The sequence below is a fragment of the Pseudorca crassidens genome, chromosome 15, assembly GCF_039906515.1.
Source record: "Pseudorca crassidens isolate mPseCra1 chromosome 15, mPseCra1.hap1, whole genome shotgun sequence".
In the NCBI taxonomy this organism is placed as follows: Eukaryota; Metazoa; Chordata; class Mammalia; order Artiodactyla; family Delphinidae; genus Pseudorca; species Pseudorca crassidens.
Window position 1 is genome coordinate 66,239,289 of NC_090310.1, and position 25,395 is coordinate 66,264,683.

General features: G+C 52.4%; 1 protein-coding gene across 28 annotated transcripts in view; it reads left to right on the forward strand.

The window, feature by feature from the left end:
- Positions 1–293: 293 nt before the first annotated feature.
- Positions 294–25,395, forward strand: part of EPB41L1 (erythrocyte membrane protein band 4.1 like 1) — a 126,378-nt gene continuing 101,276 nt past the window's right edge. For 11 of the 28 annotated variants that reach the window (XM_067707998.1, XM_067708006.1, XM_067708009.1 and 8 more), the window contains exons 1-2: positions 294–439; positions 17,708–17,758. The gene's annotated coding sequence lies outside the window, so the exon portion shown is untranslated. The remainder of the gene's footprint in view (positions 440–17,707; positions 17,759–25,395) is intronic. The other 17 variants (XM_067708021.1, XM_067708023.1, XM_067708016.1 and 14 more) reach the window with 4 other exon arrangements.

The window sequence follows — 25,395 nt, forward strand, 5'->3', positions numbered from 1 at the left end:
CCGAGCTCCGCGGCGACACAGGTAGGCGCCGGCCCACGTTGGGGAGCGGGCGGCGGGTCACCAGCGCCAGGCGGGCTCGCAGGGCTCAGCCCCCTCCTTTCCTCCTCTCCCCAGGGGCCCGCGCGGCTCCTCCCTACGCGCGGCCCCGGCTCAGGCGGCGCTCCTCCGGGTTGCTCGCTCGCTCGTCCGTGGCTGCCGCGGCGGCCGGGATCGCCGCCGCTTCCTCTTGGGGAGCCGGCCGGGGCGGGGCGGAGGGGGGAGACCGGGTGAGGGGGGCGGGCGGGGAGGGGGCTGCGCCGCGGGAGGGAGGGAGCTAGCGAGCAAGCGAGCGAGCGGGGCATTTGTGCGCAGCTCAAGTGCGCCTCGGAGCCCGCCGAGCGGCCGCGGGACAGACCGACCGAGGACAGACAGCGCCCGGAAGCCGCGCCGCCGCAGCCAGGTTAGCCGCCTCCTCCGGGCCCCGGGGACCCCGCCGCGTCTGGGCTGGTGTGTGTGGGGAGGGTGATCACCGAGGGCTCCAGGCTCGGTTTCCCGTCCTCGAGCACTGACAGGCCGGCGGGCAGGCTCCGGGGGGCTGGACAGCACCGAGGCGGGGGGCGGGCGCCTGAGCCGGGAGGCGGGGAGCGGGCGCCCGAGCCGGGAGGCGGGGGGCGGGCGCCCGAGCCGGGAGCCCCGGGCCTCGGTTTGTGTGTTTCAGTGCTGGCGCGGTATGTGTGTCGGGGTCCACGTCGCCGGGTGTGTGCTGGGTGTGAGCGCGCGTGTGCCCGTGGGTCTGTGCAAGTGGATGATCGGTGTGTGCGCGCGTGCGTGTGTGCAGCGGGTGTGCATCTGTGTGTGTGTGAGAGGGTGTGTGCCCTGTGTGTCTCCGCGCGTCTGGGCTGGGCGGTGTGTGTGCGCGCGTCTATGCGTGAATGTGTTTATGAGAGGGTGTGTCTGAAAGTGTAGCCGAGTGTGTGTACATTTGGATGAGGGTGTGTGCCAGTGGCTTCGCTTGTGGCTGGAACCTGTGGCGGAGTGTGTGTGTGTGCGCGCGCGCCACTGTGAGTCCCCGTGTGTGCGCGTGTGAGGGCGGGTGTGCACCCGCGTAGCCCCGCGTAGCCCCCGTGTGCGTGTGCGCGGCTTTGTCTCCGCACAGCCTGGAGGAAGGGGTGGGGGCGGCGGCCGAAGCGCTGCCGTCGCCGGGAACCGGGCACCTGGCCGGGGCAGAGGGCGGCGGCAGCGGCGGGAGCGTCCCCGCTGGGCCTAGACTCCTTGCCGGCAGGTGGGCGGCCACACCCCGGGGGCCGGAGGGAGCCGGGCTGACAGAGGGGCCCGCTGGAGCGGAGGGCGTGTCCTGCCTGGAGCCCGGGTGTGTGTGTTGGTGATGGTGGAGACAGCGGTCCCCAGGCTGGTGACCCAGTCGGTTCAGGGATCCATTTCCTGTCGTGGTGCGGGGACAGTCGGCCAGAGCCAGACTGGGCCTGGCCAGCTCAGCCGCACTCCCATCCTCACCCCTCCCAGCTCCCTGGGGTAGAGCCGCACCTTAGGTGCCCTGAAGGGAGGAGGGAGAACCACTCTCTTAAAGGGCCAGTGCCCCCCCTCCAAGGAACGCCCCCTCAGATGTCTACTTTGAGAGAGGTCTCTGGGTGTGTCTTACTCCGTTCTTCATGTATCGGTGCAGCGCATGCATTTGGAGATGTGTGCATGTGTGTGTTTCTTGTGCATTTGGGGGTGCAGATGTATTTTATCAGTGAACAGTGAATAATGCATCTCTTGAAGTCTATGTGTATGTGTTTCTTAATGAGTTTTAGTATATTTGTTTTTATGTACACATAACTGTTTGTATGTTAGTGAGTCTGTGCATGTGGGTTTGCAAGATAAGTGGCATTTTGCTGCCAACTGGAATAGGATAGAAAAATTTTGTCCAGGGCCACCCTATTTTAGAAAAACTGGGTGAAAAGGTGGTTTGGAAATTTAGCCCCCGGCTTTGTGGGTTTCAGATGCTGGTACTGAAATGTAGGTAGACTGGGATTAGACTGGATATGAGGATAGAAACCGAGACTCTTACAAGAGGAAGGAAGTGTTCTGGAAGAAGGCTATCCAAGTGTAAGAATTCACCCTCCACTTCCAGTTCTTCTTCCCTAGAACTTCACCTCCCCCTCTGCTACTCAGCTTGCCAGGATAAAGTGCACAGGATTTGGAGTGTAAAGGGAGGGAGCTGGGAGTGTGAAAGGAAGGAGGGTGGATGGGTGATAGGATTGGGGGCCAACAGCAGATTTTTGCAATTTTAAAAATGTTTCCCTACTGAAGGCAGCAGAAGCTGGGGGAAAGCTGAGCTTGCTGTCCCCTTTCCTGAATCCCTTTCCCAGGGTAGGAAAGGCTCTGGTCTGCAGCTCAGGAGCCCTGGAATTTGGTGCAGGGGTTTCCTTTGGACTTTGGTCAAACCTTTCATGTTTTTACCTGTTCACTCAACACATTTTTATTGAGCTTCTCTTATATAAGGGTCTAAACCCCCTAAGCCTCAGTTTCCCTAGCTGAGCAGCTAGTAGGCTGGATTCTGAGACTTTGAGTCCCCTTCCCTTTCTCAGAGTGCTAGAGTTTGTCTCATTGTTACCCACATTTAGGAATCTACCCTTTTAGCTCCCAAGGATCCTGGCCATGGGCCCCACTCACCACTCCTCCTTGCCCTCGTATATTCTAGTCTAGAGCAGTGGTTCTCAAAGTATGGTCACCCCACCAGCAGCAGCAGGGTTACCTAGGATCTAGTTAGAAATACAAATTCTTGGGGCTCCCGCCAGATCTACTGAATCAATAACTCTGGGGGTGGGGCCCAGCAGTCTATGTTTTAACAAACACAGGAAATCCTGATTCACATTAGAGCTCAAGAGAGGTGCAGGCAGGGAGCTGGAACCTCCTATAGGATGAAACACCTGGAAAGCATCTCCTGCCCCCTTCCACACACATACCTGAAGTAGCTGACAGCCCTAACCTGGCAAGTAGAGGTTCTGACTTCAAGTCCCAGGTCTTCCTTGTGATCTTGGACAAATCACGCCTTCACAAAATAATTCAATGACTTGTTGACAGCATCTGCTCTGGGCTAGGTTCTGAGCAAGGGGTTTCCCTGCTCTGCTTCGTTTCTCCATTTCTTACGTTGATTTACAAGGCCTGCCCACCTCTCTAGAAACCAGTCACTCTGGCCTTCTTTTAGTTCATCTAGGCAGCAGGAGCTCTTTTGCCTCTGGGATTTTGCACATGCTGTTCCCTCCGTCTACCACACCCTTCCCCTGCTTCTTCTTTTTTTTTTTTTTCAGTACGCAGGCCTCTCACTGTTGTGGCCTCTGCAGTTGCGGAGCACAGGCTCCGGACACGCAGGCTCAGCAGCCATGGCTCACGGGCCCAGCCGCTCCGCAGCACATGGGATCTTCCCAGACCGGGGCACGAACCCGTGTCCCCTGCATCGGCAGGCGGACTCTCAACTACTGCGCCACCAGGGAAGCCCCCCCTGCTTCTTATGTTGGTTAACTCCCACTCTTCAGATTTCAGCTGAAGAATCACTTTCTCAGGGGAGCCTTCACCAACAACTCCTTTAAGATAACTCAGTTTTTCCTGTTATACCTTCTTATAGCTCCCTGTATTTCATAACACTTATGAGATAAGTAATTATACATGAACTTGTTAGTTGTTTGTCTCTCCTCACTGGATTGAAAATGCCATCTGGGCACAAACTTGCTTATCAGTCTTCCTAGTGCCACCACACCATGTCTGGCTTATGACTGGTGTTCAATAAATTTGTTGAATGGTTGACTTTCTAATATGGGAGATGGTATTAAAGGATACCCTTTGTCCTCTTGAGGCCTGACATTGTAATATCTAAGCAGGCTTCATACTTTTCTTTTTTGGCTGCGTCAGATCTTAGTTGCAGCACGCGGGCTTCTCTCTAGTGTGGCGTGTGGGCTCCAGAGCGCATGGGCTCTGTAGTTGCAGCACACAGGCTCTCTAGTTGTAGCGTGTGCTCAGTAGATGTGGTGCGCGGCTTAGTTGCCCCGCAGCATGTGGGATCTTAGTTCCCCAACCAGGGATCGAACCTGCGTCTCCTGAATTGGAAGGTGGATTTTTAACCACTGGACCACGAGGGAAGTCCCCAGGCTTCAGACTTTGTTGAAGTAGATTCATCTGGTTTTTTTTACTGCTAAGTCGCCTGGCTATAGATTTGAGCCCCTGTTGTGTGGCCAGGACTATGCTGGGCTCTGCTCTAGGGGAGACGGGAAAAAGCTCTCTAGGAGATACAGCCTACCTTGTTTTCTGTGTCCTCCTGGATTAAGATCCTGCAAGAATGAGAAGAGGAAGAACATTGAATAAGGAATCTAAAGATCTAGGTCCACATCTTGATACCTGACTGTGGGCAAGTCACTCTTCCTTTCTTGCTTGTTTCCTCTTCTGTAAAATGAGGGTATTAGGATGGATGGTGTACCTAACATCGGTTACTAGCACTGGCGCTAGAGTATGGAGCACTGTCTTCGCTACCTACTAGTTGCGTGGACTTGGACAAGTGACTTCATGTCTTCATTTTCTCACCTGTAAAACAGGATCAGTAATAGCATCCGTTTCAAAGGGTTGTCTTGAGAGTGAAATGAAGTAACATACGTGGAATGCTCGGCACAGTGCTGAGCACATAGTAAATATTTGGTAAATGGTAGCAATTGCTACTGTTATGGCTACTCCACAGTTCAACATTCTTGAATGCCTTTATACTGGGCCCTAGGCCTACAGTGACAGAAATGAATACAACAGTGTTCCCAGGCTGAGTGTGCAGGGCAGACCTGTAATGATGAACAATGTACAAGGTGGCAAGGTATGGCTGTTCATGGAGGTAAATGTGGTTGGGCTGGATTTTATTTTCCAGGTAGTTGGAGCAGCATGTGCAAAAGCACCACGACTTGTTAGGGGAAATACAAATAGTTCCATGTGGTTGGAGCAGAAGGCGGTGAGGGGTGGGGACAGGTGGGGTGAGTGGCTGGAGATAAAGAGGAATTTGAGGCCAGATCTGACACAGGCTCTGGGTCCTACAGGTTGTGAAGAGTTAGGGAAGAAGATTAAGCTAGCCAGGAAGGATCGGATTTGCATTTCAAAACCACAGCTCTCCAGGTGGTGGTAGAGGCTGGCCTGGGTGGAGGGGGAGGATGGTCCATCTGGAGTCGGGGCTCAAAGGGTGCTTATGTGCATGATGGAAGGGCCCAGTGGGATGGCTAGACACCTGGGACATGGAAGAAGCCCAGTTGATGGACTTCAGGCCAGCCTGAACCAGGGAAGTGAAGGAGAGATGAGAAGGACTCCTCCATGGGCCCCAGGACTCCATTAACCTCCAAGGCTGCCTAATGAGTGGGAATCTGAAAAATGGAATTTAAGAGTCTCAGGTCTGCTGCTCAATGGACTCACTGTGTATTAATTTCCTAGGGCTGCTTATTGAAATACCACAATCTGGGTGTCCTTAAAAAGCAGAAATTTATTCTCTCGCAGTGTGGAGCTAGAAGTCAGAAAGCAGGGTGTTGGCAATGTTGGTTCCCTCTGAAAGCTCTGAGGTGGGTGGCAGGGGCATCTGTTCTGTGCCCCTCTCCCAGCTTCTGGTGGCGGCCAGTAATCCTTGGAGCTCCTTAGCTTGCAGCTGCATCTGCCTCTGTTGTCACATGGCTTTCTTCCCTTTCTCTGGTGTGTCTCTGTGTCATCTCTTCTTCTAAGGACACCAGTCATCTTGGGTTTAGGACCCACCCGTATCCAGCATGACCTCATTTTATTTTAACTCATTGCTTCCGCAAAGACTCTATTTCCAAATAAGGTCACATTCTGAGTGTCTGTGTAGACATGAATTTGGGGGGACACTATTCAACTCAGTACATACAGGAAGATGGAAAAGACTGCAGGTCTTGGAGTCCCACAAGCCCAGGTCCCAATCCAGGCTTTGCAATGGAGCAGCCATGAGGCTTTTTCTCAGCCTCAGTGTCCTCTTCTCTGAAACGGGGACAGTAGCACCTGCAGTGCCGGGTTGTGGTGGTGACACTTGGTCAAGATAACAGATATGAGTGAGCCTAGTGAGGTGACGCACAGCAGGCATCCCGTAATTACTGCTTCTGCTTTGACTCCCCCTTCTCTGCACTTAGTAGCCTGGACAAGCCACTTAAATCTTTTTTTTTTTAAATTAGTTTATTTATTTTTGGCTGTGTTGGGTCTTCGTTGCTATGTGCGGGCTTTCTCTAGTTGTGGCGAGTGGGGGCTACTCTTCGTTGTGGTGCACAGGCTTCTCATTGTGGTGGCTTCTCTTGTTGCAGAGCATGGGCTCTAGGTGTGCGGGCTTCAGTAGCTGCAGCACATGGGCTCAGTAGTTGTGGCTCACGGGCTCAGTAGTTGTGGTGCATGGGCTTAGTTGCTCAGGCAACAGAGCGCAGGCTCAGTAGTTGTGGTGCATGGGCTTAGTTGCTCCGCGGCATGTGGGATCTTCCTGGACCAGGGCTCGAACCTGTGTCCCCTACATTGGCAGGCAGATTCTTAACCACTGCGCCACCAGGGAAGTCACAAGCCACTTAAATCTTGCTTCACTTTCCTTATCTGCCAAATATGAATAATCATCGTCCAGCTCTACTTAAGTCACCAGATTGTGAATCCCAGGGGATAATGAGAAAGCTCTTTGTAAACTGCTTTAGAGTTTGTGGCTGTGTTTTTAAATTATAATCGTCATCTTCATAATAACCCTTGGCCATTGCCACATCCACGGCACTCTCAGCAGAGCCCAGCTCGGCACACTCCTCTTCTGAGGCAAGTCCTCTTTGCCCCTTTGTGCTCCAAGGTATCCTACCAGTAGGATAGCTGCTGTCGGAGTTGGGAGAACCTTAGAGAAACTCCTCGTCCTCCGTTGCCCTCATTAGCCAGAGGAAGGAAACACGCTCTGAGGGAAGTGACACCCCTCAGGTCACACAGCTGGTCAGTGGCAATCGGAACACCTCGTTTGTTGTTCCTGTTTAGAGTCTGAATGGTGCTTTTTCCCTAGTCGCAACTTCAGCCTCCGAAGCAGGACCTTGGGGCAGGTAGAGGCCTGGAGAGGGCTCCGCATGGGACCCGGAGGTGGGGACCCAGTGGGGGGAGTCCTGCTGAGTCAGGATCAGAATCCACAAGGGGGTCCCTGAGTCCTAAGTGAGCGAGTAGTGCCTCTGCAGGCTGAATGGGCAAGTGGTTTTGTTCTCAGCCTGGCTCTGGCCGTCTCTGCCTGCTCCAGGGGAGGAGGCCGTCATGGGCAGGCAGCAGCCGCGTGGGGAGCCAGAGCCTGGAGGTAACCCAAGGCTTCAGTGTCCCTGCTGACAGCCAGGGCGGTGCTTCTCAGCAGACTGTGTCCCTTTAAGCCTTGCCTTGGCGGGCCTGGGGAGGCTCCGGGAAGGAGAGAAGGCTTATCCTGTGTTGGCAGCTTCCCTGAAGTCATCTTCCTTTCCCCCAAGCTGGGGAAGCCAGGCCGCCCCCACCCTTGATTTTCCTTTCCCTTCCTCCCTCCTCTTCTCAGTCTTCTTTCTCTCCCTTCCCCTACCTCCCCCTCCTCTCTCTCCCCATCATCTCTCTGGGTTAAAGCTCTAAAGATAAAGCCTCCAGACCCAGTTCCGGTGGGTGGTTTGGGGGTTGCTTGAGGCCACCTAAGAATTAGAAAGCCTAGAGTCTTCCTCGTCAGAGGCTCGCTCTGGTGACTGATAAACAAGTGCTTACGTTTATTGGCTCACCATGTGCCAGGCCCCGTGCTCAGTGGTTTATGCGCCTTACGTCTTTTAATCCTTGCAACTACCCAGTGAGGCAGAGATTACGGTCCCCACTTTATTAAAGGAGGCTAAATAACTTGCCCAAGGCCTACCCAGTCCTCAGCCAGCAAGTGGCACAGTTGGATTTAAAGCCAGATCTAGCCAAAGCCCACAGGTGGTCTGGAGTCTTTCCTATACTGCCCCGGATGGAGGCTGTGAGAACGTTTAGGGGTCCACAGAGGGATGCACACTTGCTCAAATTTGGAGAACAGATTCTTGGCTCAGAGAGTGGGGTCTCCTGCTTCCTAAACCTATGCTGTCACCCCATCAGGGACTGGCCTTCCTACCAGGAAGGACAAGGCTCTGAGCCCCTCTGGTTCTAGGCAGCTGCCCACCTGTTGGAGAGATGCTGCGTCAAGAGCAGGTAACAGGGCAGGACTGCAGGCGCTTGGCTTTTTCTTTAGATGTTGTTTTGTCACTGGCCACCTCAGTTCTTCATTGATTATCTTGAGTCTCCCAATTAAATGAGCTTATCATCTGCAAAGCATGATAGTTTTATCTCCTCAGAAGGGTGCTTGGGGGCTTGGAGGTCCTCTGTCAGGCTCGGTGATGGAGGGGAGGGAGGCAGAGGCTGCAGCCAGGAAACGGAGATTCAGGAGCAGAGTTGTGTAGAAAGGAAAAGGAAGGGAGCCGGACCTGGCTGAGGGCTGGAGTGAGAGTCTGGAGAGAGGAAAAGAGCCTTTAGGCTGGGGTTGATAGGAACCCTCCTCCCGCCCCAAGTGCAGCCCAGGAGTCCGGACTCTCTCCCAGGCAGGGCTGCTGATCTCAGAACGTCAATTCAGAACCTAGCCAGCTGCAGTCAGCTTGCTGGGCCTCCTCTCACCCTCACCACGACCATGACCATGACCAGGGCCAGCTTGAGCAGGTGGCTCAACCAGAAGGGACCTTGATTAATGAGCAGTGGCTTTAAAACTTCTAGCCACAGAGCCCTCTCTATGTTCAATCTGTGAACCAGCTAAAAGGAGAGCGGCTGAGCACCACGTGGTGGGGGCCCTGGAATCAGCCTGTTTTAATAGGTTCCAGTCGAGGTGACTGGGACACAGAGGGTTCTCAGACTGCCCTCGGGGAACGCTGGTCTCAGATGTTTGTGAACTTCCGAAACGGCATGCACAATTCTCAGAGTGTTCCCTGTCCTTGGGAAAGGATCCACAGGCACCACGTGAGTCTCTGAGTCACGACCCAGAAAAGTTCAGAACTGCCGACTTCAGGGCTGTTTTGTTGAGTGGGAGCCTAATGACTGGAGAAGGTCGCTGGGGGGTCATGGCAGAGTGAAGCATTGAAGGCAGATTTCTCCTACCTCTCAGCACATGGCTGGTTCTGCTGCGAAGGGACTGCGAACCGGTCTCTTCCCCTATCTGGGCCTCAGTTTTCCCAGCTGTAAAAATGAGGGTTGGACAGGATAAGCCCAAGGTCCCACGCAGCTTTGATCTGTAGTTCTTGAAGCCAGGTCTACTGCTGCCCAATTCACAGTCTTTGCCCCTTTCCTTGTTTCCTCCCCAGCATCACCCACTTCTGGTGGGGCCACTTCCTCCCTTCAGCATCTCCCATCTTGAGAGAGTCTGTACAGAGCCTGGATTCTAGCCCCTTGAGCCCCTTCTGGCAGACCATGCGCCCAGGCACTCAGCACTCTCTCCCTTTCCACGCCCGCTTACCAGAATGAATCAGCTGCCTGGGAGTCTGGGGACGCTCATGGTGGCCTCTCTTCAGGGCCAGACACCTGGGACCAGTGCCAAGGGGAGGGGCTTGGAGAATGCATTTGCTGTGGCTCCTGGGACACGCCCAGTGCTTACCTGTGTCTTTGCCCCAACTTCCTGGGTTCATCTCTGCCAGGAATGCCACACCCCGTCCTTCCCCAGTCACTGTTGAAATCCTGCCTGCCTTGTCAAGGCTCAGCTCAGATGCCAACCTCTGTCCCCCAAAGCCTTGTGAGCCCTCCCGTCCCCAACCCCACAGGGAGATTTGTCTTGCTGTCCTCTGCACTCCCTTAGCACCTTATCGGGTCTCCTCTGGGGACAAGTTCTGCTTGCTCTTGACTTTATCCTGGGACGTGGCTTGTCTCTCTTGCTAGATTGTGAGTTCCAGATGTCTCATGTAATATTCTGTGCTCCCAGCACCTAGCATAGGGCTTTGCACAGAGTAGGTACCTAATAGAAGGTTGTGAAGTTTTATTTATGGAATCTGCCTCTGGCCCTGGGCTGGGCTGGTTTCTATGGGACCCCCATAGCCCCATCACTGGCAGGTCACAGCTTCTCACATATCCCCTCCTTTATGTGTGGATTGGAGGGAGGCCAAGTAGGGCGGTGGATAAGAACTTAAATTCCAGTCTTATGACTGCCATCTCCTGGCTATGTGACCTTGGGCAAATCATTTCACCTCTCTGAGCCTCAATTTCCTCAGTTGAAGACAAAGGGGTAGGAATGACAAGTCTATGGGGGGCTTGGGAGGATGAACTGAAATGATACCTGTAAAATGCTGAGATCTGAGCATTGTAAAGAATGAATGATCAATAAGCAATTATAATTCATTATTTTTCAGGTAATGGTTATTATCGTTGTTTTAGCAGGCACCTACTGTGTTCTCACGGTGCTGGGGGGCAAGGGTGAGGGACAGAGACAAATAATTGCAGGAGTTCCTTGGTCTGCAGGGTCTTAAGGTCACATAGGGCTGGTAAGCCTCTCCTCTGGGGAGCAGTGTCTGGGAGAGACATGGCTGAGTGACTTGAGGAGTGAGTGATCAGTGTAGACTCCGTGCTGGAGGTTTGAGCTGGATGCGCAAGAAGTGGGAGGGGGCCGTGGGGAGCAGGGAGACAGGTATTCCCTGTGGAGATAAAGGAGGCGAGTGCCAGGCCGGGCATGGGAAAGTGGGGCGCATTCTTGGAGCGATGCGGGCAGGATGCAGGAAAGGGCAGAGTGGAAGCCGAGGCAGCTCTAGAACCTCCACTTAGAAGGGCCTTAGGGTCAGCACCCCAGATGGAGGGGGAGCTTCAAGCCTTGTTTCACCAAGAAGAAATTGGGGGAATGGTAGCTCATGATGCCGCTACTGAGAACGACAGAGAGAAGACTGGAAAGGTGGGGCAGAAATAAAAAGCTGGGTATTTATGGTGGAGGTAGGAGAGCCCAGTGAGCCCTCAGGGCCTTTGTCCCTCTGCCCAGGCTTGAGCTGAGAATGCTCAGGGGTGAGCTGTAGCTCCGGGCGTCTGCGGGCCTGTTCTCGGAGTCTTTCTCATAATATCAAGGCTGCCTGTTTCCCTGGCCAGGATCTGAACTCTGGTCTGTCTGAAGTTAAAACGCAAACTGATCCCAGAAATGTCAGAATCTCTAAATATCTGGAGAAGCGATCTCTTAATCCACGCCCCCTCACCACCACATTACACAGATGGGAAGCAGAGGTCCAGAAGCGGGAGGCCCCGCCCAAGGACGCAGAGTGAACGGGCCACAGTGAGTTTTGCTCCAGCCTGGTGTGGGCTTTTGTCGTTTGTAGGCCTAGGTTAGGGGAAGAGGGTGAGGAGGGGGCCCGAGGAGGGGGCCCAAGGAGGGGTGTAAATGACAAACAAATGCCAAATTAGGAGCCGTCGGTTGCCAGGGTGTGTGTGTGATCCCAGGTGAGTAGGATGTGAGTGGGCTGGAGCCGTCATCATCCCGGGCTTTCCTTCCCGGAAAGGAAAAAGGGCCACATAGGTGGGATCCAGGGGAATATTGGGATGTGGGGGAGTTCAGGGGGTGGCCTGAGAAGAGGAGGCTGTTGCCAAGCAGCGAGAGACAAGACTATATTACAGCGGCACAGAGCATCCCAGCCTCTTGGGCCTGGCCTTGTACAGCCCTGTAGGTGATACCGTAGTGTTATCTGTCACCCCTTGTTTATGGGGAAGAATGAGGGCTGCAAAGGTCACAGCTAGGAAGAGCAGCGCCAGGGCTGGGGGACTTCAAAGCCATTTCCTGGCATGTCCTGGGTGGCTGCCCTCCTGGTTCTCAGCCCAGCTTGGTCTCAGCAAGGACCCAGGACAAGTGAACTTTTGCCTTCCTTCATTTCTCCTCCATCACTCCACCCCCTTATTTGTTAATTAGAAATATTTATTGAGCACCTACTATGTGCCAGGAGCTGTCTGTGACCTTATAGAACTTATGCTGTCACCCCTTAGCTGCCCCACACTGGTAGGTTGGGACCAGAAGGAGGAAGTGGGTTGCTTCACTAAACACCCCTTTCTCCCTTCACACCAAGCCCTTCCCCTCTATCCCCTTCCAAGTCCATCTACCCCAGATGGGACTTTTTTTTAAAATTTTTTATTTTTTTGCTGTACGCGGGCCTCTCACTGTTGTGGCCTCTCCCGTTGCGGAGCACAGGCTCCGGAGCGCAGGCTCAGCGGCCATGGCTCACGGGCCCAGCTGCTCTGCGGCATGTGGGATCCTCCCGGACCAGGGCACGAACCCGTGTACCCTGCATCGGCAGGCGGACTCTCAACCACTGAGCCACCAGGGAAGCCCCAGATGGTACTTTTTGCTGGAACTGCCTCCTGCTGAAATGGAAACCAATCAGAGTTAATTGTTAAACCTAATAACTGGCGAGAGTTTCACCTGGTTAGGCTGCAGGGAGAGGGCTGACTGCTAGCTGTGCCCCCCAGGAGAGGGGTGGAGCTGCCCAGGTTTTTCTGGCCTATACCTGCCACCCTGTCCCTACTCTGGAATCTGCCGCCAGGGCCTGCTCCTCCCCTCCTCCCCGGGGGGTGAGAGGTGGACTGCCCCTTGGATCCTTTCCCTTGACTCCAGCTGAGGTGACCCTGGGAGGTGAGTACAGGCTCTGGCCCTAGTCCAGGGGCCTCTGGGTGAGTGTTCTTGGGCGAGATGTGGGGGAGGGCATGGCGCCGAGCCTAGGAGACCCAACCCAGAGGGCAGGCAGCCAGTGAACCTTGCTGGCTTTGCCTCCTGCTGGGTAGGGGTGGGGAGGGTTGGGAATTGTACCCTAGCGGCCTAAGCCCTGTGTGCAGGACCGTCACCCAGTGCAGCCCATGCCACTTCCTTCCCTTTCCCCTCTTCACTGGTTATCCTGTTAGGGGCCATTCTTTGCCATTTAGACTGGGACAGGAGGGAATTTAGTGGCAAAGGCTAGAAGCCTGAGCCCCAGACCGGGCCCCTGCCAAGCTTTAGGGACAGAGCTTAGGCTTCCAAGTCAGACAGGCTGTGGGTCAAACCTGGGGGACCTTGGAGTGATGGCCCATCTCTCGGAGCCATAGTGCCATCTGAGCAATGGGTACTCTGTCCCTTTGTCACCCGCGCTGTAAGTATAAAGGCACCAGAGGTCGATATTAATATCAGGCTCCGTAGGGGGTTGGAATAAGTAGACACCATTCTATTGACATTCAACTTTATTTTGGGAGGCCTAGCTCTGGCTTAGGGCCAAGGAGGCCACCAGTCCCGCCCTCTAGGACTTGACTGTTAGAGCTGCCCCATACGGTAGCCACCAGCCACGTGAGACTACTGAGCACTTGGAATGTGGCTGGTGTCACCGAGGAACTGAATTTGTAATCTTATTTAATTTTAGTTAATTTAAAAATTAAAAAGAATATTCCAGTTATTGGAAAACTTCTGTGTATGTTTGTGAACTTAGATTTGTGCAAACACTTTTTCAATTGTCAAGGCTAAGACACTGTAAATATCTGATGAAAATTTAGTGTGAGAATTGAGATGTGCTGTAAGCGTAAGGTGTACACTGGATTTAGAAGACTTAGTATGAAAAAAAAGATTGTAAAATATTTCAGTAATACTTTTGGATTTTTTCTTTTTTGGTGGGGGTGGGTCTCAAGGCTTGTGGGATCTTAGTTCCCCAACCAGGGACTGAACCTGGGCCCCCAGCAGTGGAAGCGCAGAGTCCTAACCACTGGACTGCCAGGGAATTCCCTCAATAATACTTTTGATATTGATGACCTGTTAAATAAATATACTATTAGGGCTTCCTTGGTGGCGCAGTGGTTGAGAGTCCGCCTGCCGATGCAGGGGACGCGGGTTCGTGCCCCGGTCCGGGAGGATCCCACATGCCGCGGAGCCGCTGGGCCCGTGAGCCATGGCCGCTGAGCCTGCACGTCCGGAGCCTGTGCTCCGCAACGGGAGAGGCCACAACAGTGAGAGGCCCGCGTACCGCAAAAAAAAAAATAAATAAAAAAAAATAAAAATAAATAAATATACTATTAAAATTAATTTCACCCACTCCTTTGTACTCTTTTAAATGTGGCTACTGGAAACTTTTAAATTACATATTTGGCTTGTATTATGTTTTGATTGGACAGCTCTGTTCTACCCTAAGTTGAGTTGGACACATTTGAATAATCATACAAGAAAATAGAGCCTAGTTATTCGGGGAGGTTTGGGGGTGAAGGTGAAGTCGAGATATTCCCCCACTCACCACCCCCCATACCTGGGCCACACTCCATGGTGGAATGTTACGCAGAATAACTCCATAGCCTCAAAGATAAGATCAGGGCTTCTGGTGTCAGATGAAGAGCCCCTGTCTGGGTGGCCATGCTATGCACTTGCTCTGTGGGTGACCTTAGGCAAGTCACTTCACTTTGCTGAACCTTAGTCTATCATCTGTAAATCTAGGCTAAGGGTGGGATTTATCTCGTTGATGGAGGGGATCACCTGAGATATAATCCAAGTGCACGCTTAGCACAGTGCCTGCACATTTGCACGGCAGAGTCTTAGCTGTGGCAGTGGTGACTACTACTCCTGGTTGTGGGAGTTGTTGCTAGTGCTGTTGCATCTATCAGCTTGGATTCAGTTATTCCATTTGTCCAAATGGGACATGGGTCAGAGGGAAAGGAGGAGTTAAAAGAGATTGAGGGTGGGAGCTGGGGTGGGGATTGCTTGCCTTTAGGGGTAGCTCCTTGGATCTTCTGGTTCTATAGGTGATCAGGCAAAGATGTGTGCCCATTTTATAGATGAGGAAGGTGAGGCCTGTTGAGGGGAAGTGACCTGGCTATATAGCCAGAACCTGAATGCAGGACTTCCCATGCCTATTGTAGGAATATTGGAGCCAGCGTTAAGAGTCCCCCTCTGGGGCTTGTGAGAGCAGGGCCTGACCAGGAGTCTGGCGCTTATGAGAAATGGTTATGAATAGTCTTCTATAACTGCAAGGGATCTCGACACCATTCAGTACAACTGTCTCATTCTTGAGTTGAAGAAACAGAGACCTGAGTGTGTGTATGTGTGTGTGTGACCTCCCTAGGATCAGCCAGCAAGTTGGTGGCCAAGCTGGAACTGTTTCTGTTTGTTTAGATCCAGCCCTCAGCTCGGCCCTGGCGGGACGGATGGCCCTGCTTGTCAGCCCCTCCTCTCCTGCCCAGTCCCCAGTGAGCGCTGAGAAAGAGGCTTTTGTTTCACCCGCTCCTTCTGGTTTCCTCTCAAGGTAGCTTCACCACCACCCTCACTCCATCTGCCCAGATTTGCATTTGTCCCTGTTCCAGGTTTAAAGGGCCCTGAAATCTGAAGCTTCTCCACACACATCTACTTTCTGGATAGCCGTGGGGGAGACCAGGGGATTTTTCATCAAGAAGGCCTAGGTTCAAATCCTTCTTCTACCATGAATTCCCTCTGTGGCTCTGGTCAAGTCACTTGTAATTTTTTCGTCTCAACATCTTCATCTAAAAAAGAGGAACCCAGGGGCTTCCCGGGTGGTGCAGTGGTTAAGAATCCACCTGCCAATGCAGGGGACACAGGTTTGAGCCCTGGACCGGGAAGATCCCACATGCTGCGGAGCAACTAAGCCTGAGCACTACAACTACTGAGCCTGCGCTCTAGAGCCCACGAGCCACAACTACTGAGGCTGCACGCCACAACTACGGAAGCCCGTGTGCCTAGAGCCCGTGCTCCGCAACAAGATAAGCCACCGCAATGAGAAGCCCACGCACCGCAACGAAGAGTAGCCCCCGCTCGCTGCAACTGGAGAAAAGCCCGCACACAGTAACAAAGACCCAACACAGCCAAAAATAAAATAAATAAAATTTTAAAATAAATAATAAAAAAAGAGGAACCCAAATGGTTAGCATATAACCGTGCAGTTAAGACCCTGAGCTCTGGGTCTCACCCCTGTGCTGATTCTCTAATGATCTTCAGTGAGTCATTTCAACTCCCTGGGTCCCAGTGTCCACATCCGTAAATGGCGACTCCTCCTGGATTGTTGTGATAGGGAACTGTGCTGAGTTCTCCACATGTAGCGTCTCATTTAATCCTCCCGTTAGCCCTGGAAGCAGACACTATGACTCCTTTCCAAATGAGGAAACCGAGGCTCAGAGAAGTGAGGTGACTTGCCCCAGGCCACTTTGCTAGAAAGAGGTGGGGGCAGAATTCAAACCGGTCTGCATGGCTGCGGAGCCCCAGCTTAAACCACTGTCCTGCACTGCCTCCCAGGTCCCTCGGTACCTGGCCCCCAGGGTGAGCCTGGGCTCTGGGAAACAGTGGATGGGGAACCAGGTCGTAAGCCGCTGGGTGATGGATGTTACAGCTGCAGTGACAATGTCCTGAGGCCCCTACCGACCTCTGGAGCGGGGGCAGGAACAAGTTGCTCGGGCACACAGCTTCTGCTTCTGCTGTTCCAAGCTCAGCCCAGGTGGTCTTCCTATTTGCTCAGTTCTTGTGTTCTACGTGAAGCGGAAATACTTCATCTCACCTGGAGATAACTGTTCTAAGTGTGTGACTCCAGGGGCCCCGAGGATGCTCCCTCCAACGATCCTGCCCACTGTGTACTAGGCCAGGCCTGCAGTTGGGGCTTAAAGATGATTGAAAAGGGGCTTAAATACTCTGTGAGTGAATTAGACCAGAACAGAACATTAATGCTAAAAAGACCTTAGGGACCCCTGAGTCCAACCATGTTTATTTTATTTTAAAATTTTTTTTAAATTTATTTTTTGGCTGCATTGGGCCTTTGCTGCTACGGGCCGGCTTTCTCTAGTTGCGGCGAGCAGGGGCTACTCTTCGTTGTGGTGTGTGGGCTTCTCATTGCGGTGGCTTCTCTTGTTGAGGAGCACGGGCTCTAGGTGCGTGGGCTTCAGTAGTTGCAGCACGCGAGCTCAGTAGTTGCGGCACATGGGCCCTAGAGCATGCGGGCTTCAGTAGTTGTGGAGGCGGGCTCAGTAGTTGTGGTTCATGGGCTCTAGAGCGCAGACTCAGTAGCTGGGGTGCATCGGGCTTAGCTGCTCTGCAGCATGTGGGATCTTCCCAGACCAGGGATTGAACCCATGTCCTCTGCACTGGCAGGTGGATTCTTAACCACTGTGCCACCAGGGAAGTCCCCAACCATGTTTATTTGACAGATGGGGAAACTGAGTTAAGGATAGGCCAGGTTGAGAGAACAATGGGTGTGGCTCGTCCTGGGTGCTGGAGACCAGGGGACTGACATGAAACAGGCACCTGAGAGGTTGGCAGACCTCTCTCTCCCTTATCCCCCCAGATCTGGTCCACCGCCGAAGTCTGGAGATACCACCGCTCAAAAGAGCTCTGGAATCCATCCACCTCATCCGAGCTCTGCTGTCCCCACCCCAGCCTGGGCCCTTGTCACATGTCCCCAGACAGCCACAACAGCCTCCTAACTCACATGCCTAAAGCTACTCTTGCCTGTTTCCAGTCCATTCTCGACCCTACAGGTCAATGGTTTCTCATTGCTCTTAGACTCAGGACTGAATTCTTTACCTCGGCCTCCAAGGCCCTTCATGGCCTGGCCCCTCCTGGCCGCTCCAGTTTCATATTTGTTACTTTCCCTTTTGCTCTGCATCGTCACACAGGCCTTTCTGTGTAACAGGTTCAGCAACTTCCCAAAGGTTCCTCAGAGAGTCAAATGCCAGCCTCTCAGTTTCCAGCTCCACGCTGGGTCCACGAACTCAGTTCGGAGGTGCTAACACCGTTTCCTCCTTCCAGGTGCCTGACTGCCGTCCTTACCCCCAGGGAGCCGGTGTGGTCGCAGCAGGGGTGAGTGTTACAGAGGCTCAGCCTCATCCTGGCTCTTTTGCTCGGGTTGGACAAATTTGGTCTGTCAGCCCTCAGGCTGTTTTAATATATTTTACTGCTGGGGAGGCGAGAGGATTTGTCTAGGCCACAGATTCCTGGTGGGTTTGAAAAAGCGGGGCGGTGCTGAGGGTCATCTCTGGTTTTGGCTTGTTTTGAGGAGGGACTGCAGTGGGTATTCATTAAGCACCTCTGTGCTAGGCAGCACGCTTTGCCCAAATTGCTGATCTGTCCACCACGGCTGGGGACGGGTGGCCTCGGACCTGGAAGCCGGATCTGCTGACTTGCAGACCTTGTTTTCTTTTGCTTAACCACTGTGAGGTTGTAGACTAGATTCAGAAGAGGGTGTTTTCGTTCTGTTCTGCCACTGACTCCTGCGTGACCTGGGGCAGCCACGTCCCTCCCTGTTGGCCTCAGGGTCATATATACATTGTCAGGGCGGGGAGGTGGGCTCAGAGTAAATGAGTTGCTTTCAGACTTTCCAGCAGTGAAATCCCCTTTTCAAATGAACCCCAGAGAATCTCAGTGTACAAAACAATAGAGGGGTGGGATTGCAGCCGTGGTCGAAGTTGGGGTGGGCCGGGGGACTCTAACTGGCTAAGTCCACAGCACCAGCAGCCCTCAGACAATGACGGAAACCCGTCCTGGGCTCTGTGCAAGACACTTTGCAAACTGCTGGCCTGGGACATGTCAGAGCCCCTTTCCACCTCCCGGGTTCCGTGACACTGGCAGGGTGAGGGTGTGGAGAGGGAACTGGGCCAATGAAGTTATACTGATTGGGAAATTGTGAAGTATTATGCAAATGTCATTGTGGGGTTACTAGTAAAGCACAACTGCCAGGGCTGTGATGTTGTCATTCTAGAATCCTCTGGTTTTTACTGTTGATTAGATGTGAGGCACCTCTGTACCTAGGGGAACTCTCCTGTGTGTGTGCGTATGTGTGTGTGTATGTGTAGGGAGCAGAGGCTATGGGCGTTGAGGTGGGGCTGAGCCAGGCCAGGGCAGGTAGAACAGATGCCTAACAGAGCTGGGAGCATGTTGCTCCCGGGGGTGGTAGGGACAGAGGTGCTTTAACGCCAGTTTAAAGGAGAGATTTGACTCTTTCCTGCCAGCGCATGGGCCCCACAGAGATCTCTGGGCAGGAAGCACTGCGAACAAGGAATCCTCTGTCCACAGTCACGGAACAGCCAGGACAGAGGAGGTGGATTAGGAGTTCCCAGGAGGGGGCCTGCCAGGCTTTCCCTGACGTTTGGGCAAATGCGTGGGGAGAAGGGGAACTGAGTGTCTGTGTACATGGTAGGGGGAAGGTCGCGGTCGGTTCATACATTTATTCCACAAGTTCCTTGAGCTTCTGGAGCCCTCCCAGGAGCCAGGCTCAGAGGCAGGCAGCTCTGCAGGAGTCAGAGCTGAGAAAGGTGAGACTCTAGATATTAACTACCATCAGTTTACCAGAGGAGACAGGAAATGTGAGAGATGATAGATTTTCACAGGCAGCCTGGTGCAGTGGAGTTCGTTTGGCCTGCGAGTCCAGAGCCCTGCGTTCAAGTGCGTGCGCTGACACTGACGTGCTCTGTGGCCTCGGCCTCATCGTTTCCCCTTTCTGGGCCTCAGTTTTCTTTTTTGGAGAATGGGGGTAGACACAGCAGTCTTGGTTACTTCTTAATAGTCTTCTGAGCGTCCGTTAGAATAAGGTATTTCAGATCTCTGGGGGCAGCAGAATCCCGATACGTACGCATTCGCGACAGAACTGCTGTGGTTGAATTCGCAGCAATTTACACAGAATCTTGTTGCCCTCCTTACTGCCCTTTGTTCTGTGGGTGTTTTTGGAGGTGCCTCTGCAGATTCCCAGGGCTCTGGGAAGCAGTGTGTGAAGGCCGTTGGGTCAGGATGATTCTTTAGAACATGCTTTGCGGACTGTCCTTTGCAGCCCAGATGACAGGGATTGTGCTGGAACACACAGGAGCAGTCATAATGCTGCCTCTGCCCTGCCCTGCCCATGGCCAGCACAGACTAAGTCTTGGTCAGAGCCTGTATAATTGGGCCTGGATTGTTCAGAAACAAATGACAAAAACTCTATTCAAAGTGGCTTTGAACTTCAAAGTGGACTTCAGTGGATCCTGGGGCAGTTCATAGAACTGAAGGATGAAGAATCAGATAGACTCCCCATCTCTCTCCCATCACGGCTTGTCTCTCCTCTCTGCCCTTATGAGGAACTGGCTGTCCACTGCCCCAGCTTAGCAACCCAAACAGAAAGAGGGAACTATTTTTCTTCTAGGATCTATATATCAACCCAAGGGAAGGACTCTGATTGGTTCAATCATTGTTGCTGGGGATAGGGACATTCCCTATAGTGGCCCGGCCTGGGTCAATTGTCTACCTGTGTAGCAAATGGAGGAGCAGAGCTAACACCAGAAGAAGGGGGAGTGGACAGAGCCATGAGAACATACGCACATGTTAGCGGAATCTTGGGTTATAGGAGAATGAGTAGCTTATAGGCCTGCAAAGTACCATAACTCCTCTCTTCAGTAATAGTAATACAAATATCAACAATGATAACAACAGGTAATGTTTATTGAATTACTCTCTCTATGCTGAGCATGGTCTATTGTTTTTCATGTATTATTTCATTTAATCCTCATGACAATCCTTTGGGTAGGTGCCATTACTCTCCCCATTTTATAGATGGGAAAACCGAGGCATAGCTAGTGAAGGTCACACACTGAGTAAGCGGAGAAGCTGGGGTTCAAGTCCAAGGAGTCTGTCTTCAGAGCTCACGCTCTGATCACTATGTCTACTGCCTCCCGTCAGCAGTTCAAGTGGATCCTACATCTACTTGCATGCTGCTCCGTGACATGGAGCTCATGATCTGCAGAGACAGCCCAGGCCCAGGTTATTCTGCTCTGGGAGTAGAGAAAGTCTTCCTTATGTTGCACACAGATCCACCTCCATAGATATCCATTCATCCGTTGTGTATCTCTGTGGTAGGCTTTTCAGGAGATGTAAAGAAAACTCATCTGTGGGACTTCCCTGGTGGCACAGTGGATAAGACTCCATGCTCCCAATGTGGGGGGCCTGGGTTCGATCTCTGGTCAGGGAACTAGATCCCACATGCATGCTGCAACTAAGAATTTGCATGCCACAACTAAGGAGCCCGTGGGCTGCAACTAAGGAGCCCACATGCTGCAACTTAAGGAGCCGGTGAGCTGCAACTAGGGACCCCGTCAGCCACAGCTAAGGAACCCATCTGCTGCAGCTAAGACCCGGTGCAACCAAATAAATAAATAAATATTTCTTTTTTTAAAAAAGTGTAGATTATTAAAAATAAAAAAGAAAGAAAGAAAGAGAGGGAGGGAGGGAGGGAGGGAGGGAGGAAGGAAGGAAGGCAGGAAGGAAGGAAGGAAGGAAGGAAGGAAGGCAGGAAGGAAGGAAGGAAGGAAGGAAGGAAGGAAGGAAGGAAGGAAGGAAGAAAGAAAGAAAGAAAGAAAGAAAGAAAGAAAGAAAGAAAGAAAGAAAGAAAGAAAGAAAGAAAGAAAAGAAAGAAAGAAAGAAAGGAAGAAAGAAAGAAAGAAAGAAAGAAAGAAAGAAAGAAAGAAAGAAAGAAAGAAAGAAAGAAAGAAAACTCATCTGTGAACTTGCCTGAAGGGTCACCATAACAAATAAGTCACATTACTGAGCTCCCAAGCTGTGCCAGGCTCTGTGCTGAGCACTTAATGTTCATTGTCTCATTTAATTGCAAGAACAGCTCTGTGGAGTAGGTACTATTATTGCCCCCATTTTCCAGAGGAAACTGAGGCTCAGAGAGAAGTGACTCTCCCATGGTCAGGTGGCTAATAAATGGCAAAGCTGGCCTTTGAGTTCAGGTTTGCCTAGCTCTGAGCCTGTGCCAGAAACCACTGCAATCACCTGTGCCCCCCAGAGGGGAATAAATAAATGTGTGCAGGTGTTGGCTGTGACACAGTCAACAGTGCACATTGCCACTGGAGAGGGACAGGAAACTGATGCTCAGAGAAACAGGGGGGCAGCGTGGGGCACAGCAGTCAAAATGTGCTTCCGGGAGGAGGGGACATTTGATCTAGGCCTTGGACGGAGCTGGATTGGGACGTTTGGTTCAGGGAGGGCTCTCCAGGAGCTGCCTGGGAAAAGGCGTGGAAGGGAGAAGCAGCAGTGGTTCAGTTTGGCCAGAACTAAAGAGCTGGGGTTGGGGAGGGTGACTAGCGCATCTTTCAGGCTTCCCAGAAAGACCCCTCCTTCCATACTATTCTCTTCAGAGATGTGAAGAAGTTTGATCATCTCCAGCTGCACACAGGTGTCCAGATCCTTCACCTTTTATCCCACATAGATGGTGGACAAGGGCATCTGGGCACCAACAGGTGTCAGTCCTTCATTCCTGGTGGCGAGTGATGGGAAGAGTGCTCCCCTGTGGTCCATTGCCCAGGGGTCAGCCTTTCCTCCAGGCAACACAGGCTCAAGGAACCAGGATTGTTTCTAAGAGCCTTGGTGAACAGTAGTATTCCCCATCCCCTCCCCAGCCAGCAGGCTGAAACATGTACCTCTGACCCACGGAGAGGCCCCCTTTCCTTCCCCCCGCCCCTTCAACACACAGCAGATCTCATCTACCTTGTCAGGAGATGGATAACGCCCTCAAGGCCTGGGCTCTGTCCTGAAAGTGCCTTCAGATTTTTTCTTTAAATAACTCAGGTGGAAAATTGGGGGAAGAAGCTGTCAGCACTGGGAGCCTCCGGGTTTCATAGGATGGGAGAATGACAGGCATGTTTACTGAACTGGACTCACGGCGTGTCAGAGGCTTCATCACCCCCATTTTACAGAGGAGGAAAGTGACACAGGTACAGTTGTCACATGAAAGGTAACATCATTGTCTCTTGCAGGAGGGATGGAGGTGGGGGAGACTCAACAGGGGAACACCTCCCACCCACAACAGCCTCCTCCCTGCTCTTGCCCAGAAACTCCTCTCACAGTGGTGGCTCGGAAATGCTGACTCTGGCTCCCCTGTCTGTTCCCCAGCCTCTCCCCGACATGGATACTGACCATTTCCCCTGGCTTGCTGCCTGCCTGAGAGCTAGAGGGGCTGTCTCGGGGACAGGGGGCCAGGCTTCACAAATGTCATACTGACAAGACGCAGATGTCCAGTATTCCTTCTGTGACCCTTCTTGTCTCTGGGATCCCTGGATTTCTCCGACCCTTCTTGGAGGGATTCCAGCATTGCTGTAGGGGGAAAAGAGGTAGAAAAGGGCAGGGGAATTTTTTCTTGTGGTGGGTGGGGTGTTCTTCATCGCCATGGCTCTTATCACCTGGACTAGAATCAAAGTCCCTTATATTTTTCCTATAAGGCCTTTTCTATTCATCATCTCATCAGATTTCCCCCATAATCCTGAGAGGTAAGGCAGGGAGGATAGAATTATCCCCATTTTGCGAATGGGTTAACTGAGACTCAGAGAAGGTAAGTGACTTCTCCAAGGTCACACAGCTAATGAGTGGCAGAGCAGAGCTAAAAGATAGAAACCAGTGTCTGGAATCCTGACCTTTCTTCCTGTTGCTAATGGCTGTAAGGACAGCCCCCTTTCTGGCCCAGTCTGGGGGGGTCATGTCCCCAGTTCAAACTTTCCCAAGCTTCCTAAGGCCTGCAGAATAAAGCTTCATCACCAGTTCTGAATTTGATCATCCCCTAACCCAGCCCAAGCCTACTGCTCTTGCCAATCTCGGCTGACATAAGAGGATGGCCTTTATCTTCTGATAAGGTGGATGAGATTAGACATTTGTTGGGGAAGATCCCTCTGTGGAATGTTGGAGGCACATGTTTCAGCCTGCTGCCCAGGGAGCAGATGGGGAAACTGAGGCCAGGGGCAGCACAATCGTTGCGTTCAGGGCAGCTACAGAGGCAAGGCTGGGAAAAGGCTTGGGCTTGGGCTGGCCTGATATAGTGGGCCCCTTTCCCAGAAAATCCACAACTTTGTCTCACGAAGTGGAACACAGTGTCCACTGAGTGTTTACATTTTGCTCCACTTCTGCCCCAGAGAAATTCTTCCAGGGGCGCCCTGGCCTTTTGGCATCTGGGCCAAACCAGGGAGGAGCCCTGTGTTCCTAGGAGCGTTGGGGCTTGAAGCTCAGCACTTGCTAAGTATAAATGGGGTGCAGGCAGGAATTAGTGGTGATGGTTGCACAACTCTGTGAATACAGTGTGGGCACGTTCTCTACCTCCAGACCTCCCTGGATTGGGGGCAGCAAGAAACAAAGGCGCTGAGACTGGCTTCCTGGGCTTTATGGGGGCCGGGGGCAACTGTTTTGGCCTCTAGAACTCTTTGCTGACCAAGTTAGTTTCCCCATTTGTAAGTTGGGGACTAAGACTCAGACTAGGAAAGTTAATTGGCGTCAGTTGCTGGCCCTGGATGCAAAGGGGGCGGAGCAGCTAGCCGTGGAGTGGGGGGCAGCATTATAAAACTAGAAGAGCAGACACTGCTTTCTTCATATGTGTGTCTCACATATGAAGAAAGGTCTCAGGAAAGGTCTGAACGAATGACCTGGGCAGGTCCCTTTCCCTCTCCAGGCCTCAGTTTCCCCCTTGGGATCCACTCTCCACAGTCCTTTGTATTCCTGCTTTTCTATGATCAGTGAGTTGAGATACATGGTTGCCAAGTTTTCCTGGGGGTCAGTTGCCTCATTTGTCAAACAGGGATGACAAAATCAGCCAATCCTACCCATCTCAAGGGTTATTGCTGCAAGGGTCAGAGAAGTGACTATGTTGCTTTGGGCCACGTCAGGCTTTGGCAAATGGGGAGTTGCTTTAGCAAGGTGACATGCTCCCACGGGGCAGTGGAATGAGCTGGAGCTCCAGACTCAGACAGACTTGGGTGCAGTCTGTCCCTGCTCCACCACCTATGGTGTGAATTTGAATATTTCATTTCTCAATGCCTCAGTTTTACCATCTGTAAAATGGACACAATAATAATTCTTGCCTCAGAGGTTATGGAGGCCAAATGAGAGAAGGCAGGCAACCTGCCTTTGACAGATTCAAGTGTTTAATAACTGATAGATTTTCCTATCAGTTTTTGGTGGCCATAATGATGATGATCACTGACCTTTAGAGACTGGGATTCTCTGGGGGCCAGCGGGGCTAGTGGTGGCAATGTTATTGTTATGAATAATCTCTTATATCTCTTTGACACTTTACAAAGCATGTTCACACGCATCACTGTATGTGGCTTTCAGAGCATTCCTTAAGAAGGCGTTACCATCTCCATTTTATTTATTTAAAATTTTATTTAGTTTTGGCTGCGTTGGGTCTTCGTTGATGCGTGCGGGCTTTCTCTAGTTGTGGCGAGCAGGGGCTTCTCATTGTGGTGGCTTCTCTTGTTACAGAGCACGGGCTCTAGGCGCACGGGCTTCAGTAGTTGTGGCTTGCGGGCTCCAGAGCGCAGGCTCAGTAGTTGTGGAGCACGGGCTTAGCTGCTCCGCGGCATGTGGTATCTTCCCAGACCAGGGCTCGAACCTGTGTCCCCTGCATTGGCAGGCGGATTCTTTAACCACTGTGCCACCAGGGAAGTCCCCCATCTCCATTTTATAAGTGCAGTCGTGAGTTTTAGGAG